This window comes from Chrysemys picta, chromosome 2 (assembly GCF_011386835.1).
Source record: "Chrysemys picta bellii isolate R12L10 chromosome 2, ASM1138683v2, whole genome shotgun sequence".
In the NCBI taxonomy this organism is placed as follows: Eukaryota; Metazoa; Chordata; order Testudines; family Emydidae; genus Chrysemys; species Chrysemys picta.
Window position 1 is genome coordinate 130,580,390 of NC_088792.1, and position 14,049 is coordinate 130,594,438.

Here is a 14,049-nt window from a genome sequence, read left to right on the forward strand (position 1 = left end):
TAACTGCATCTTACCCTAAAAGTCACTAGATTCAGACTCTTATGAACTGTTAAGGATCAGGAACTCAAAATAAGGGGGCCATGGGCTAAGAAATCCCTGCTGCCAGAAGTGGAATATTCAAATGAATGTTCCAATAGTTAGTGTTTCCCAGCTGATCTTAACTCTTATGACAGGATAGAGGGCCAGGGGACAGTCTCATAAATACCTGGGTCCATGACAATTCTGGGATTTAAAGATCATCACTGACACTTTAAATTGAATCTAGATGCCACAAGAAGCCGGTGCAAATACTTGTTCCTCCTGCCAACCTTGCTCTGGTGGGCAGTTACACTCCATAGTAGCCGAAGTTTCCAGGTTGTACTTTTAGGGTAGCCCTAAGTAGGTCATACTACAGTAGTAAAGCCTTAGAAGTAAGAAAAGCCTTAATGACAGTTGCAAAATCTGCATCAGGTGCTGCTGTGTCCATGGTTGTGTAGGAGCAGATATTTATAATGTTCCACTAGCAGCGTGGAGCATTGGCTAAGGTGGTTTTGTTGCTGGCAATGTTGTAATAAACATGCATGTTTTACTGTATACATTTTCTCACAGTGTTTTTCATGTAATAATGCCCCAGACTGTCCCTGAATTATCCTTGCTTTAGGCCATGCTGTGGGAGCAAAGCGACCATAGCCAGACACACAGGAGGATCACTCCAAGGTAGAGGAATCCTCCAGTGTTATAGAGCTGGTGTAATTGCTCCTATGATGAGCCCCCTCCCTGCAGCTAACGTGGTTGGGGAAAGTGGATATGGGTCTTCCCTGTGCTCTGGCAGTGTTATACCAATAGAATAAAAAACAGCAGGATCTTATGAAGAGGGATAAGGCAAAGATGCCACATTTATTGTAAATATAATGATAAAGCAAAAGATAAAAGTAAACAACGTTGTTTGACTACCTATTCCTATCATTACTTATTCCTTACACACACACACACACACACACACACACATATATATATACACATAGATATACATATATATTATATATATATTCATTCACACAATCATTTATTTAAGTTCTGTATGGTTGTTATAGTTACCAGCCTAGAAGTTGCTCATGCCAAGTTACTGGCCAGGTATCTTGGTCATGAGGATGGAGCCGAGTCCGTGTCAGGTGCACCTGATGCTCCTGGAGGCTGGCAGCAGAACCAGAGACTCAAAATCCTCAGTCTTGAGAGTCCATTCTTATAGGAATTAATTCCTATGTTAGTCTATGGGAGCTGTTTCATCCTGCTGTTGCTGACTCAATCAGCGGATGGCACATTCCTGGGCACATTCCTGGTGGCTCCACACTGTCCAAAGTTTGTGTTTCTCATCCTTCCAGGTGATGGGGTGGATCCCAGTTTATACTCCGGGGGTTCTGGTGGTCCACTTTACACATTCTTCGGCCGATGGATACTTCCTTTCTAGGCTGGCACCTCCCTAACCATTCATGTACATCAAGCATTCATCAACATACATTCCATATCTTAACCATATTTTAATTTATTGTCTCCACCACTTTCGGGGTGTGTGCTAATTCATTTGAGACTCCCAGCCTTTTAATCACAGAGGGTGGTGGTCTGTTCCTAGGAGCGTTGCTGTTACAATGAAGTAAAAGTCACTTAAGGGCTTATAGCATTTGTTTACATTATATCAGTTACTTCAAGAACAAAGTCAATTAACTTGTTTGTAAGTTTTACATAGTGATAAAGTATCTTTCACAGGACAGATACAATCAATGGTTTCTACAGACAGTAGCTTACAAGTTTTAACAGAAGACCCAAAAGATTTTTGTACTTGGTGAAACCGTTGGATTTTAAAGTGTGGGGGACAAATTATGGGGGAGGGTCACTGTCACTTGGGGGAATCACTGTTAGTACCTTCTTTAATATCCCTACAGCAGTTCCCAGCTGCTCCCATGGCTCCTTGGGGCCATCGCCAACCAGCATAATTTATAATAGGAATGAGGGTGCTCTTATTTATGTTTGAGGAACCAAACCTTTCACCCTCCTGAGCTGTGCTGTGTGCTCCTTGCCCAAAGCTGAGTATCAAGGACCAGTGTGTTATTTTCATTTTTGTTTTCTCTTCCAAGTACAGCTAGAGTGTTGATATGTCTAATTAGTACCAGAATCAGGGAAGGGAGTTTGTGAGTGCAAAGTCCTTAGGTACAAAGGGTTAGAGTAGCACATGAAAGGGGTAGAAAAATGTTTTAAAAGTCATTGATGTAGGAAAAGATTTAGTTTTAGCCTGGGGTTTCCTTCAGTGTGCATTGTCTGCTCAAGGATATCAATATCTCTGAGAAGGTACCAGTAAGCAACTTCAGGTTTCCCAAAACTTCCACAAAGATATCAGTCAAAAGTGGTTGGGGTTGTGAGGGTGGAAAGGAAGCAATTGTGCACATTTACAACTCTGTGTTGGGTATTTGATCTATATTGCCTGTAAGGGTTGTGTTGACAGTAGTCCCAATATTGGGAGCCTGACAAAATGTAAAAGTGTAAATCAGTAATAACAACAACCTTTCATTAATGTATTCTGTCAATCATTATAGACCAATGCTGGAAAATTCACTGCCTTTGTTATAGTAAGCTAATGCTTTATTTTCATTGTTGTTTTCAGTAGAAATAAACATGCAGTATAGCCAATTAAGAGATTTGTTATTAATGATCAATTTTGACTCATATATAAACCTAGGAATAACTTCCTACAGTTCTGATTTTCCACATTTTTATAGGTAACTTGAGGTGGGTCAGTGGCATAGATGAAATTGAACTGGATTGGAGAACTGCTTTCAAAGTTATGAACACATTATTGTTTCTATCCTCCCTATAACCACCACCACCTCTACCCCTTCCCCACCAAGGATCTTCTCTTTTTCCCTCTCCCCCACGCTTAAATTACTTGTGTCAAACCTGCCAGTCTCACACCTGCAAGTCTTCCACCTGAAAAGGGAAGAAGTGTAGCTCTTTGAAATCCCATCATTGCTGCTTATCATGGTGGTGAATGCTGTATGAATAACTAGATAGGTAAAATGATGAATGATATGTAGCTTCAGAACAATATGAATTTTTCCCTCCTACAGTGGCTGAGCAAGCTGCGTCTGCAACATTTTTAGCTCATGAGTAAAGGACCAATTTATTTTTGTCTTTTATTGCTACTTGTGTTGCTGAGAGGATACAAAAGTTGCTGTGCAGTGTTACATTTCAATTAGAAAAATTAAATTCTACTGTGGCCTAGTGTTAATGTTTTGCTGCTGTAGGAATGAGACATATTAAAAAGTAGGAGAGGGTAAGTGTTTAAAAATGCCCAATTAAATTTGATCAAGGCAAAACATTAGAACAAAAAGTTTGTAGCATGGCAATTAAAAGGCCTCATCCTGCATACCTTGCTCAGACAAAATTCTAATTTACTTCAGTGGGCGTTTTGCTTGAATAAAGAGTACAGGAAGAATGGGCTTCTAAGTGCTTTGGGCACCACATCAAATTTGCATGCATAGACAATATGTAACTTATAATTGCTACTGAAAAATATGCTGAACTGCAATTCATATTATAAATCATATGATGGTTTTTCCCTTATTTTTAAGGAAGCATACAGAGATAAAGTATTTGGTCTATTTTTTATCTTTTGAATTGCTTTTGAGAATGTAAATTGGTTTCTATTCCAAATAAATTAGTTGAAAAGGCATTCTGTAAAATCACCACAGAACTTCAACTGGCAAGTCACAATGGGTTGTTTAGACAAAGACAAATATTACCAGAATGCATTAATAACTGGGGAAATGTGTGCGAATATATGTAGTCCAATACATGAGTCAGAAATATTATACATGTACATATATACCTACATAGTTTATTTAGCATAGTTGAGCTTGAGTTAAATTTTGCACTGTATTTATATATTATGTATACACACATTTGTTTGGTTTGGGTTTTTTGTTTTCTAGTTAGCTGGTGAGGCCAGAACTGAAGTACTGTGTCCTGTTTGGGACACCACACTCTCAGAAAGATGTGGATAAATTGGAGAGTCCATAGGAGAGGAACAAAAATGATGAAAGGATTAGAAAACTTAACATATGTGAAAAGGTTAAAAGAACTGAGAAAAGAAGACTGGAGGTAGGGAAGACCTGGTAACAGTCTTCAAATATATTAAGAGCTGCTATAAAAAGGTCAGCGATCAATTGTTCTCCATGTCCACTGAAGGTAGGACTAGTAATAATTGGTGTAACCTGCAGCAAGGGAGATGTAGGTTAGATATTAGGAAAAAACGTTCTAACTGTAAAGATAGTTAACATTGTAATAGGCTTTCAAGGGAGGTTATAGAATCCCCGTGTCTGGGGGGCTTTTAAGAACAGGTTGAACAAACACCTTTCAGGGATGGTCTAGGTTTACTATTGCAGTGCAGGGGGCTGGATTAGATGGCCTCTTCACGTCCCTTCTAGCCCTGCATTTCTGTGATTTAATGCAGGACCAGGCTTTCCAGTAGGGTCAAGCCAAATAGTTCCATTTATGAATTGTTGTTTTTTCTGTATTACTTGGGAAATTCCAGCTGTTTTTTTAAAAGAGGGTGAGGACAGGAAGAGATCACCCAGGCTCTTCCATGCCACACACACAATTATCCATGTGCTTAACAGATGTATTGTGAGACTGTACTAAGTAATAAGAACAGGAGTACTTGTGGCTCCTTAGAGATTAACAAATTTATTAAAGCATAAGCTTTCGTGGACTACAGCCCACTTCTTTGGATGCATATAGAGTGGAATAAATATTGAGGAGATATATATACACACATACAGAGAGCATGAACAGGTGGGAGTTGTCTTACCAACTCTGAGAGGCCAATTAAGTAAGAGAAAAAAAACTTTTGAAGTGATAATCAAGATAGCCCAGTACAGACAGTTTGATAAGAAGTGTGAGAATACTTACAAGGGGAGATAGATTCAATGTTTGTAATGGCTCAGCCATTCCCAGTCCTTATTCAATCCTGAGTTGATTGTGTCTAGTTTGCATATCAATTCCAGCTCAGCAGTCTCTCGTTGGAGTCTGTTTTTGAAGTTTTTCTGTTGTAAGATAGCCACCCGCAGGTCTGACATTGAATGGCCATTACAAACATTTAAACTTTTAAAGTCCCTATAAATTTGAATTAAATTGTACAAAGCTCTTCATGGTGCCCCCAATTTTTAAGTTGCTTTAGATTTACCTGAAAAAAGTCAACTGTCCATTCTGAAATGTAGATTGAGCAGAGAAAATCTAACAAACTGAAAATCCTTCGACTCATGGGTGAAAAAAAAAATCTTGACTTTGACTCCTTTGCATATTGTTCACCTCCACAAGCTTATCTTTCTTTGCAGGGAGAGATAGCTCAGTGGTTTGAGCATTAGCCTGCTTAAACCCATGGTTGTGAGTTCAATCCTTAAGGGAGCAAAGAGTCCTGTAGCACTTGACTAACAGATGTATTGGAGCATGAGCTTTCATGGGTGAATACCCATGAAAGCTCATGCTCCAATACATCTGTTAGTCTATAAGATGCCACAGGACTCTTTGCTGCTTTTACAGATCCAGACTAATACAGCTACCCCTTTGATACAATCCTTTAGGGGACATTTAGGGATCTGAGGCAAAAATCTGTCAGAGGCAGTACTTGGTCTTGCTGTGAAGACAGGGGACAAGACTGGCCTCAACTCAATGACCTTCCAAGGTCCCTTCAGTTCTATGTGATAGGTATATGGGTGTACTTACTACCTCCCCTTGGGCCCTGAAATTGATGACAGCATTGATGGCATCCTTCTCAAGTATTTTATTAGCATATTTTGCACTTTTTCAGTCATGATTATGTTAACCGTGGATTTTAGTTTCACTGACACAGTATGTCATCTGTGGTTAAAGGTATCATTCAGAATACAGAATTCCTACCTGTTCATATGTGCCTGTTCCATCTTTTCTTTCCCTCTCATTAATAAATATAAAATGAAATGTGAAATTACCCTGACCTTCTAACATATGAAACTTTGCTGCAGCATATGCATTTCAAATACCCTTTTATAAAAATTATTTGTCTCACTGATACACCCTTGCTGACAATTAGCAGGGGTAATCAATCTCTAAAGCTATGTTAGATTTTGACATTGACAAGTAGTTAGCATAATTACCCTTCTTGCTGATGCTTTGCATTATGAGACACAGAAAAAATATTTTGAGAAATTGTTACAGTGTAGTGGGGAGGAAGTGCATAGAGATGGTGACATTCAGTGGGCTCTCTCAGATACCCTCTTTGAAAAGGAGACAATGTCATAATGGGTTTAGAAACAGATCTCTCAAGCTAAAACAGATTTAAATTAAAGAGATTTCAAATTATTGAGTGGGGTTTTAAATGTCTCATTGAAACATATCATTTGTTACAAGGGTGAAAAGACTTCATGGACTACCTTAAAATGAATCCAAAATGAAGGTGTCTCACTCCAAATTGCTAAGATGTTGAAACTGTTAACGATGAATGGAAAAGTTTGAAAAATATTCTGTTAAACTAATACATAAAAATGAATACATAAAAGCTCACTTAATGCCTAAAACAGATAATGTATCATTTGTATTTGCATGAAAAAAAGAATTTCCCCCATGAGTTCATGTTTTTGCTTTTACACTATTGCTTCTTCTTTCCCAAAATCATCATCCTCTGTTTAGGACATGACAGTTCACTACTGAGTATTAAAACATCAGACGGGGAGTAAGCAGTAGGAGGAATTGTTATTTTAATTACATTGTAAGCAGTTATAAATAAAGTTTGGTTTTGGTCTTCTAAATCTCTATCTGTTGCACTCACACATGCATGTACCCAGAGCAGACGTTTGGAAATCACCTCACCACTTTCCATCACAGGTGGTAAAGATTACAGATGATAAATACGTGTTAGACATCATTGCTTATGGCTACCCCATCCATATTCATTCCCTGCCCTCTACATGCTATCTTTCCTCATCACTTTACAGGGATCCTTCCTTGACAGCCTATTAGAACAAGAAGTGGCCTTGTTAGGGGACTATAGAGGAGCTGCTGCAAGAATACAGGGACATAGGCTTCTACTCCTAACATTTCCTTATTCTGAAGAAGAAGAAAAGGGTTATTCTTCCTGCCCTAGACCTCAGGAGACTGCACAAGTACATATGCTGCCTCAGATTCAGGATGATAATACTTGCAGCCATCATTTCATCTCTTGTGGCTCAGGACTGGCTTGTGGCTTGACACACAGGACACATACTTGCACATTGCCATCCACCTGCTCCACAGGAAGTACCTGATATTTACAGTGGGGCCAATTCATTACCAGTACAAAATAGACTCTCCACTGCAATGAGAGTCCTTATGAAATGCCTTGCATGGTGGTGGCAAACCTAAAAAAGAAAGGAATCCACGTTTAACCCTGCATAGGCAACTGTCTGATTGGGGTCGATCACATAAGGAAACACTGACAAGCCTCAACTGCACCGTCTCTCTCTCTTCATTCCACTGGACTTCCTGGTGAACAGTGAGAAATTGTTTCTTATCTCATCACAGATGATAGAGTTTGTAGGGGCCAGGATAGATTCCATGACAATGAGGCCTTACTTGCCAGAGGACAGATTCCTCCCACTTCAGTCATTACTGAACATGGTTAAAATGCACCTGGTTACAACAATATGAACTTGTCTCTCATGATTATGCCATATGTCTGCATGAACATGTGCACCACACTTGCTAGACTTCACCTGAAGTCACTACAACTCTGGCTCAGGTTAGTCTATTCCCCTGCAATACACCCCGTAAGCAAGAAAGTCCTAATGCCATCTGATGTCCTCTCGGTTCTAGACTGGTGGCTGCATCCCAAAAATTTCCAACATGACTCTTTCCCTCATCTTGGCATTAGTCAGTCTGGGGAGCTCTGGACCATTTAGAGATGCAAGGGACATGGCCCCCAGAGGACATGGCATTGCATATGGCTCTTAAAACTCAGAGCTATCAGAGTGGTGCATGTGGAGTTCCTCCCTGTCCTGCAATACTCAGTAGTGTTGTGTGATGGGCAGCATATCAGCTATGCACTACATGGTGTCACTGCATGTCATAATCCCAGTACCTCTGCACCTTCCAGTAGTCAGTAACAACCTTACAGACTTTGTAAACAGAGTCTGTCACCAACTGCAGGTGTTCACTGCTAAAGTCTGTCACCAAGTTGATATTTTATCACTGGGGGGCTCCATTGAAAGTCCACTTTGCTAATTGTCTGAACTTCTGTTCTGGAGATGGCATGAGCTTGAGATGATTGCCAGATGCTACCCTTCTGCAGTGCAATCAAGGCCTGGGTATATACGCTTCCCACTGAAGACAAGCAGAATCAGAGTGATTACCAAAGCCAGACAAGATTAGGCCATGCTCATCTTCATAGCTCCCTACTGACTTAGGCAGTTCTGGCTGAAATACCTCTTACAAATGTCCACACAACTATCAGTCGGGTTCCCAGGCCACCCAGTCCTGTTGTCACAAGATCAGGTGAAGTTTTCCACCTGACCTGAAGTCCCTACACTTGATGGCATGGGTGCTAGCTGGTTAAGCTTCATGGAAAGATACTGCTCTTAACAGGTTCAAGAAATCCTGGTACAGAGCAAGAAAACGTACTTCTCCAAATGGAACAGGTTCTTGGTATAGGCTACCCAATATGGTCTAGTTCTCATTCATGCCTTACCATCAAAGTTCCTCGACTATTTGCTGCAATTAAAACACTCTTGACCTTCTTTTAGCTCAATCAGCATTTACCTGACATCAATATTGATGTATTATCCACCAGTACAATTGGTTTCCGTCTTCTCTCATCTGACAGTGTCCAAGTTTCTCAAGGGCCCAATGAATGCTTATCCATCGCTCGGAGAACCTGCTCTAGCATAGAACCTTAACATACTTTTTCTAAAGCTTATGTAGACACCCTTTGAGTCCGTCTCAGAGTGCTTCATCCATCTCAAAACAGTGGTCTTGGTAATCATCACCTTGGTCAGGAGAATGAACGAGCTTCAGGTACTCCTGGCAGAACCCCCATATATCGCATTACAGACCTCATGCCAAATTCACTCCAAGGTAGTTTCAGAGTTTCATTTAAACCACTGAATGAGCAGTTTAAGTTCTTCCCAAGATCTCATTCCACACAAGAGGAGAAGAAACTTCACACTCTGCATGTTTCCAGAATTTTGTGATATTACATTGATAGAACCACATCCTTTGCTGTTCCCATGTCTATTTGTGACCAGAGTTGGCCACTCCATGGGCCATGCTATTACATTGTAAAGGCTGTCAAAATGGGTAATGCTGTGTGTCGGAATCTGTATTACCAGCTAGTTGGCGTATCTCTCCCCAAACACTACTAAGGCTCACTCCCCCAGGCCCAAACAATATTTTCTGCCTGCTTCTGAAGTATACTGATATCTGAAAACAGCAGGACAGCTATGTGGAACAACCTTCTTGTGTTTGTCAAGCATTATATTGGAATTAACTGCTAGATCAGATGCCAAATTTGGGAGAGTGGTACTTTCTTCAACTGACACAGCTGATATGCCTCATTCCCACCATCCTGAGAGGATACTGCTCGCCAGTCACCTACAGTGGTATCCACACTGATGCATACTCAGAGAAGAAAGAGCAGTTACTTATCCTACTGTAACTGTGGTTCTTCAAGATATTGTCAGTGTGGATCCCACCACCTGCCATCCATCTCCACTTTCAGAGCCTCAGCTAACATGGGCTTTGAATTGCAAGGGAACCAAAGGAGTGTTGTGGTCACTCCACCCTTTATGCCCATGCATAGGAGCATGAGGAAGCAAAGGGTGCATGTGTGGCCCTGACAGACACTGTCATGCAGAAAAGAATCCAAGCTTATGTGTGCAAGGCTCATGAGCGCCTATAGTGGGATCCTCACTAATTGCATCTTGAAAAAACACAGTTTTATAGGGTACGTCACTGTTCTTTTCTTAAACCACAGTGAGCTCTCTCCTTGGCCAGCTGGTTCAGTTGGAAATCTGAATGAGGAAGTTGTCCAGAAAACTGTTATGGTATTTGAAGGATGTAGTCTGAGAGGTGATTGAGTTGATCACAGTTGGAGGGGACAGTTCAGCTGAGCCTGAGGCAAAAAAAGTGTGACACTCTTGCACAAAGATTCAGTTTATTACAATTCTTGCAATCAGGGCTTTGGAGCAGAGCCCAGAGCTGGAGTGCGGAACAGCTCCGGAGCAGTGGAGCTGCAGGTTTTTGCCTGGAGCTGGAGCAGAGCCAGAGCACAGCTCCAAAGCCCTGCTTGCAATGCTGCAACAGTGCTGGATATTTCTGGGCATGGGTATTGTGTTGAATTTATCTGCCATCACCGCAGTATTGCTTGTGTGATGAGACTATTGCTAGACTTTATGGACATGTATGAAAGACACTATAGTAACTAACACTGGTAACACTGCTCTACAGCCAAAATGCTTCTGAAATAAATGTAGTCAAACTTTACTAATTCTGGCTCACTGAGAACGAAAATGATGCTTAAAATTGTTGATTGGCTCTAGTTTTCAAGATATGCTATTGGGTCTGTATATACGACCCTTGACTTGGGAATGGCGGAGGATAAGTGAGTTATAAAGGGAAGGGATCTCAATTTAAACCAGAAATGACTAAAATACATCTTTGACTGGATATATGAATAAATCTATGACTGGGTTTGGAGAGTACTTGCTTTTTAGGCAAAACAATGAATAATGCAATCTGCAGCTGGTATTGCGTCATACATGATATGAATTGCATCATGTTATTCCTAGAAGTCATGGATGATGCAGTAATAACGAAGCTTACATCACTCTGCTGAACAAATTGCCCTATATCAGCTCTAGAAATCATACAGTGTCATGCTCTCTTATTTGTCAGTGTTTGATTTTGCAAAGGGACACATTTCTGTTTAGCCAAAGTGAGCAGAGATGCCTCGTACTTGTGTGAACAGTGCAGATAACTTCTGCTATGTTTGTGGTGAAGTGACTTTTGCATCACAAAAGCGCAGTATAACCACTATGGTTAAGAAAGCCTATCACCTTTCTTTTGGCTGCAAAATTGGAGATCAGGACAAGAGGTGAGCCCCACACATATGCTGCAACACTTGTGCAACAAATCTTCGCCAGTGGTTGAACAGGAAAAGGAAATCTCTGCCTTTTGCAGTGCCAATGATTTGGAGAGAGCCAACAGATCATACCAGCAATTGTTACTTCTGCATGGTGCCTCCAGTTGGGAAAGGTGTGTCAAAGAAGAAAAAGTGGACTGTGCATTATCCAAACATTCCATCAGCTATACGCCCAGTACCCCACGGAGAAGGACTGCCGGTTCCTGATGCACCAGAATCATTCTCACTTGAGTCAGACGAGGAAGAGGATGAAACTTCTGGTCCTGAACCATCAATGTCACAGGACCCACATTTTCTCCCATCCTCCTCCTCTGAACCACAACCTCATAACACAAGGTGAACTGAATGACCTTGTCAGGGATTTGGAACTACCCAAGAGTAAGGCAGAGCTGTTGGGCTCCAGACTACAGCAGTGGAATCTCCTGGCAGGTGATGTTAGGGTTTCCATGTTCCATGACCGTCAAAAGGATCTTGTCCCATTCTTCTTCATGGAAGGTGATCTTGTAGCCTGCAACAACATCGATGGTGTGATGGCAGCCCTCAACATGGTTCACGATCCAGATGAGTGGAGACTGTTCATTGATTCATCGAAGACGAGTCTTAAAGCTGTTTTACTGCATAATGGCAATGTTTTGCCATCAATTCCAGTTGGTCATGCAGTCCATATGAAGGAAACCTATGACAACATGAAACAACTTTTGAGGTGCATAAACTATGATCAACATCAGTGGCAGCTCTGTGGCGATTTGAAGGTTGTTGCTCTCTTGCTTGGTCTGCAGACTGGATACACAAAGTCCTGCTGTTTTCTCTGTGAATGGGATAGTCGTGCAAGAGATTCCCACTACATCAAGAAAGATTGGCCACTCCGACAGTCACTGGAGCCTGGGAGGAAAAGTGTTCAGCATCCACCACTTGTTGCATCAAGGAAGATTTTGTTACCACCCTTACACATCAAGCTGGGTCTGATGAAGAACTTTGTGAAGGCCATTGACAAAACACAAGCAGCTTTCAAGGTTAAAATTTCCTCCGTGGAAAATTTCCAAGGTTAAGTGAAGCTAAGATAAGGAAGGTGTCTTTGTTGGTCCTCAGATTCGTGAACTTCTTCGAGATGATGCATTTGACCATACACTGCGTGGCAAGGAAAAGACGGCATGGAAAGCCTTCCAGTTAGTGGCAATACATTTTCTCGGAAACAACAAGGCAGACAACTACAGGTTGTTGGTGGAAAATCTCCTCAAGGCATACAAAAGCCTTGGTTGCAACATGTCACTAAAGATACATTTTTTGCACTCTCGTCTATATTTTTTTCCACCGAACTGCAGAGCAGTGAGCGACGAGCACGGCGAGCGATTTCACCAGGACATTGCAACAATGGAGAAACGCTATCAGGGCAAATGGAGCCCATCAATGCTTGCAGACTATTGCTGGACAGTGACAAGAGATGCTCCATTTGATGAATACAAGAGAGAAGCCAAGAAGCGCCGAGTAGACACTGAATAGGACTAAACTATGAACATAATAGTTTTTTGCCTTTTGTTTCATAATAAATTTTATTTATATAACCCTTTTGCTGATTTTTAAAGTGTTACAGAAACAGGACAGGTGAAATATTATCATGTAAAGCAACCATAAACACATGAAAAGACCTAGGTTTACAATTTATGATTAAAATTCTACTATCTACACAATATACATAGACATAACATATAAAAACTTAAATATCTTAGAAACAATAGTCAATCAGTTGTTTTAATTGTCATATTTGAATTCAGCACATCAAAATACATAATAAATAGCACATTTTATTTCTGAAGCAGACGACTTCTCAAAAATTGTAGACCAGTGTAATTCATTAAATACCTTTTGTGCTGCTTCTACTTATACCTCAATGTCTGCTGTCTTATTTGGAGTCAGGTCATTTGACTTGAGAAGAAGGGACTGTTTGAACTGAGACAGCTAGTTCATGTAGAGTGGAGGCAAAAGTAACCACATTTTCATTCCACCAATAAGAATACCATTGAATACTGGTAGAGAAGTGCACCATAGTAGGTGTCTAAATCAGCTGCCAGCTTCTGAAGCACCACCTCATTTGGTAGGTGAGAATATAGCACCCAGTGAAAACTTGCTGGATTTCTAGATCCAGACAGTGAAATTACAAATATTTTTCTTTGCATCACATGTCATGAGGCAGAGTGTTATGGTACAATTGAAAGGAAACTAACCAGCGGTACCAAGCAACTGGTGGATTTCCTTGCAAAGTCAAGAAGAGATAAGGAGAAGCATGGAGAAGTTCAGCAAAGACAGTTTGGTCTTGGATATCCTCCACTCTCGCTCACTCAAGTTTCTTTCCTTTCTGCCATACAAACCCCCTTTTCAGCCCTTCTTCAGGGACCACTCTTATTAGGTAATCCTCTGTCACGAGGTGAATTCTCTCCTCTAGTGAGGAGGTATAGAGTAAATACCACCTCAACGTCAAGAGGAATGATTCTACTCCCAATATTTTATAGACCCAAAGAAAAAAGGAGGATGGAGACCCATTCTCAATTTATGTCCATGGATTATTTTTATTTGCAAATGAATATTCTGCATAGTTATATTGACATCCATAATTCCCTCCCCAGAGAAGGGTATGTGGTTCACAGCTCTCAATATGAAAAATGCTTATTTTTACGTGGACATATAGAAGGTTCCTCAGATTTCTGGTAGGACAAGGGCACTACCAGTTCAGAGTACTTTCATTCTCACTGGTAACAGTATCATGAGTCTTCAAGAAGGTCTTCTCAGTGGTGGTGGATCAGATGAGATGAAGGACCTATGCCATCTTCTTGTACCTGGACAGTTGGCTCCTAACAGGTATCACGAGCTAGGAA

At 40.8% G+C, this 14,049-nt stretch overlaps 1 protein-coding gene across 1 annotated transcript in view; it reads left to right on the forward strand.

The window, feature by feature from the left end:
• ADCY2 (adenylate cyclase 2) overlaps positions 1-14,049 on the forward strand; it is a 362,288-nt gene that overhangs the window by 238,435 nt on the left and 109,804 nt on the right. The window lies entirely within an intron of this gene.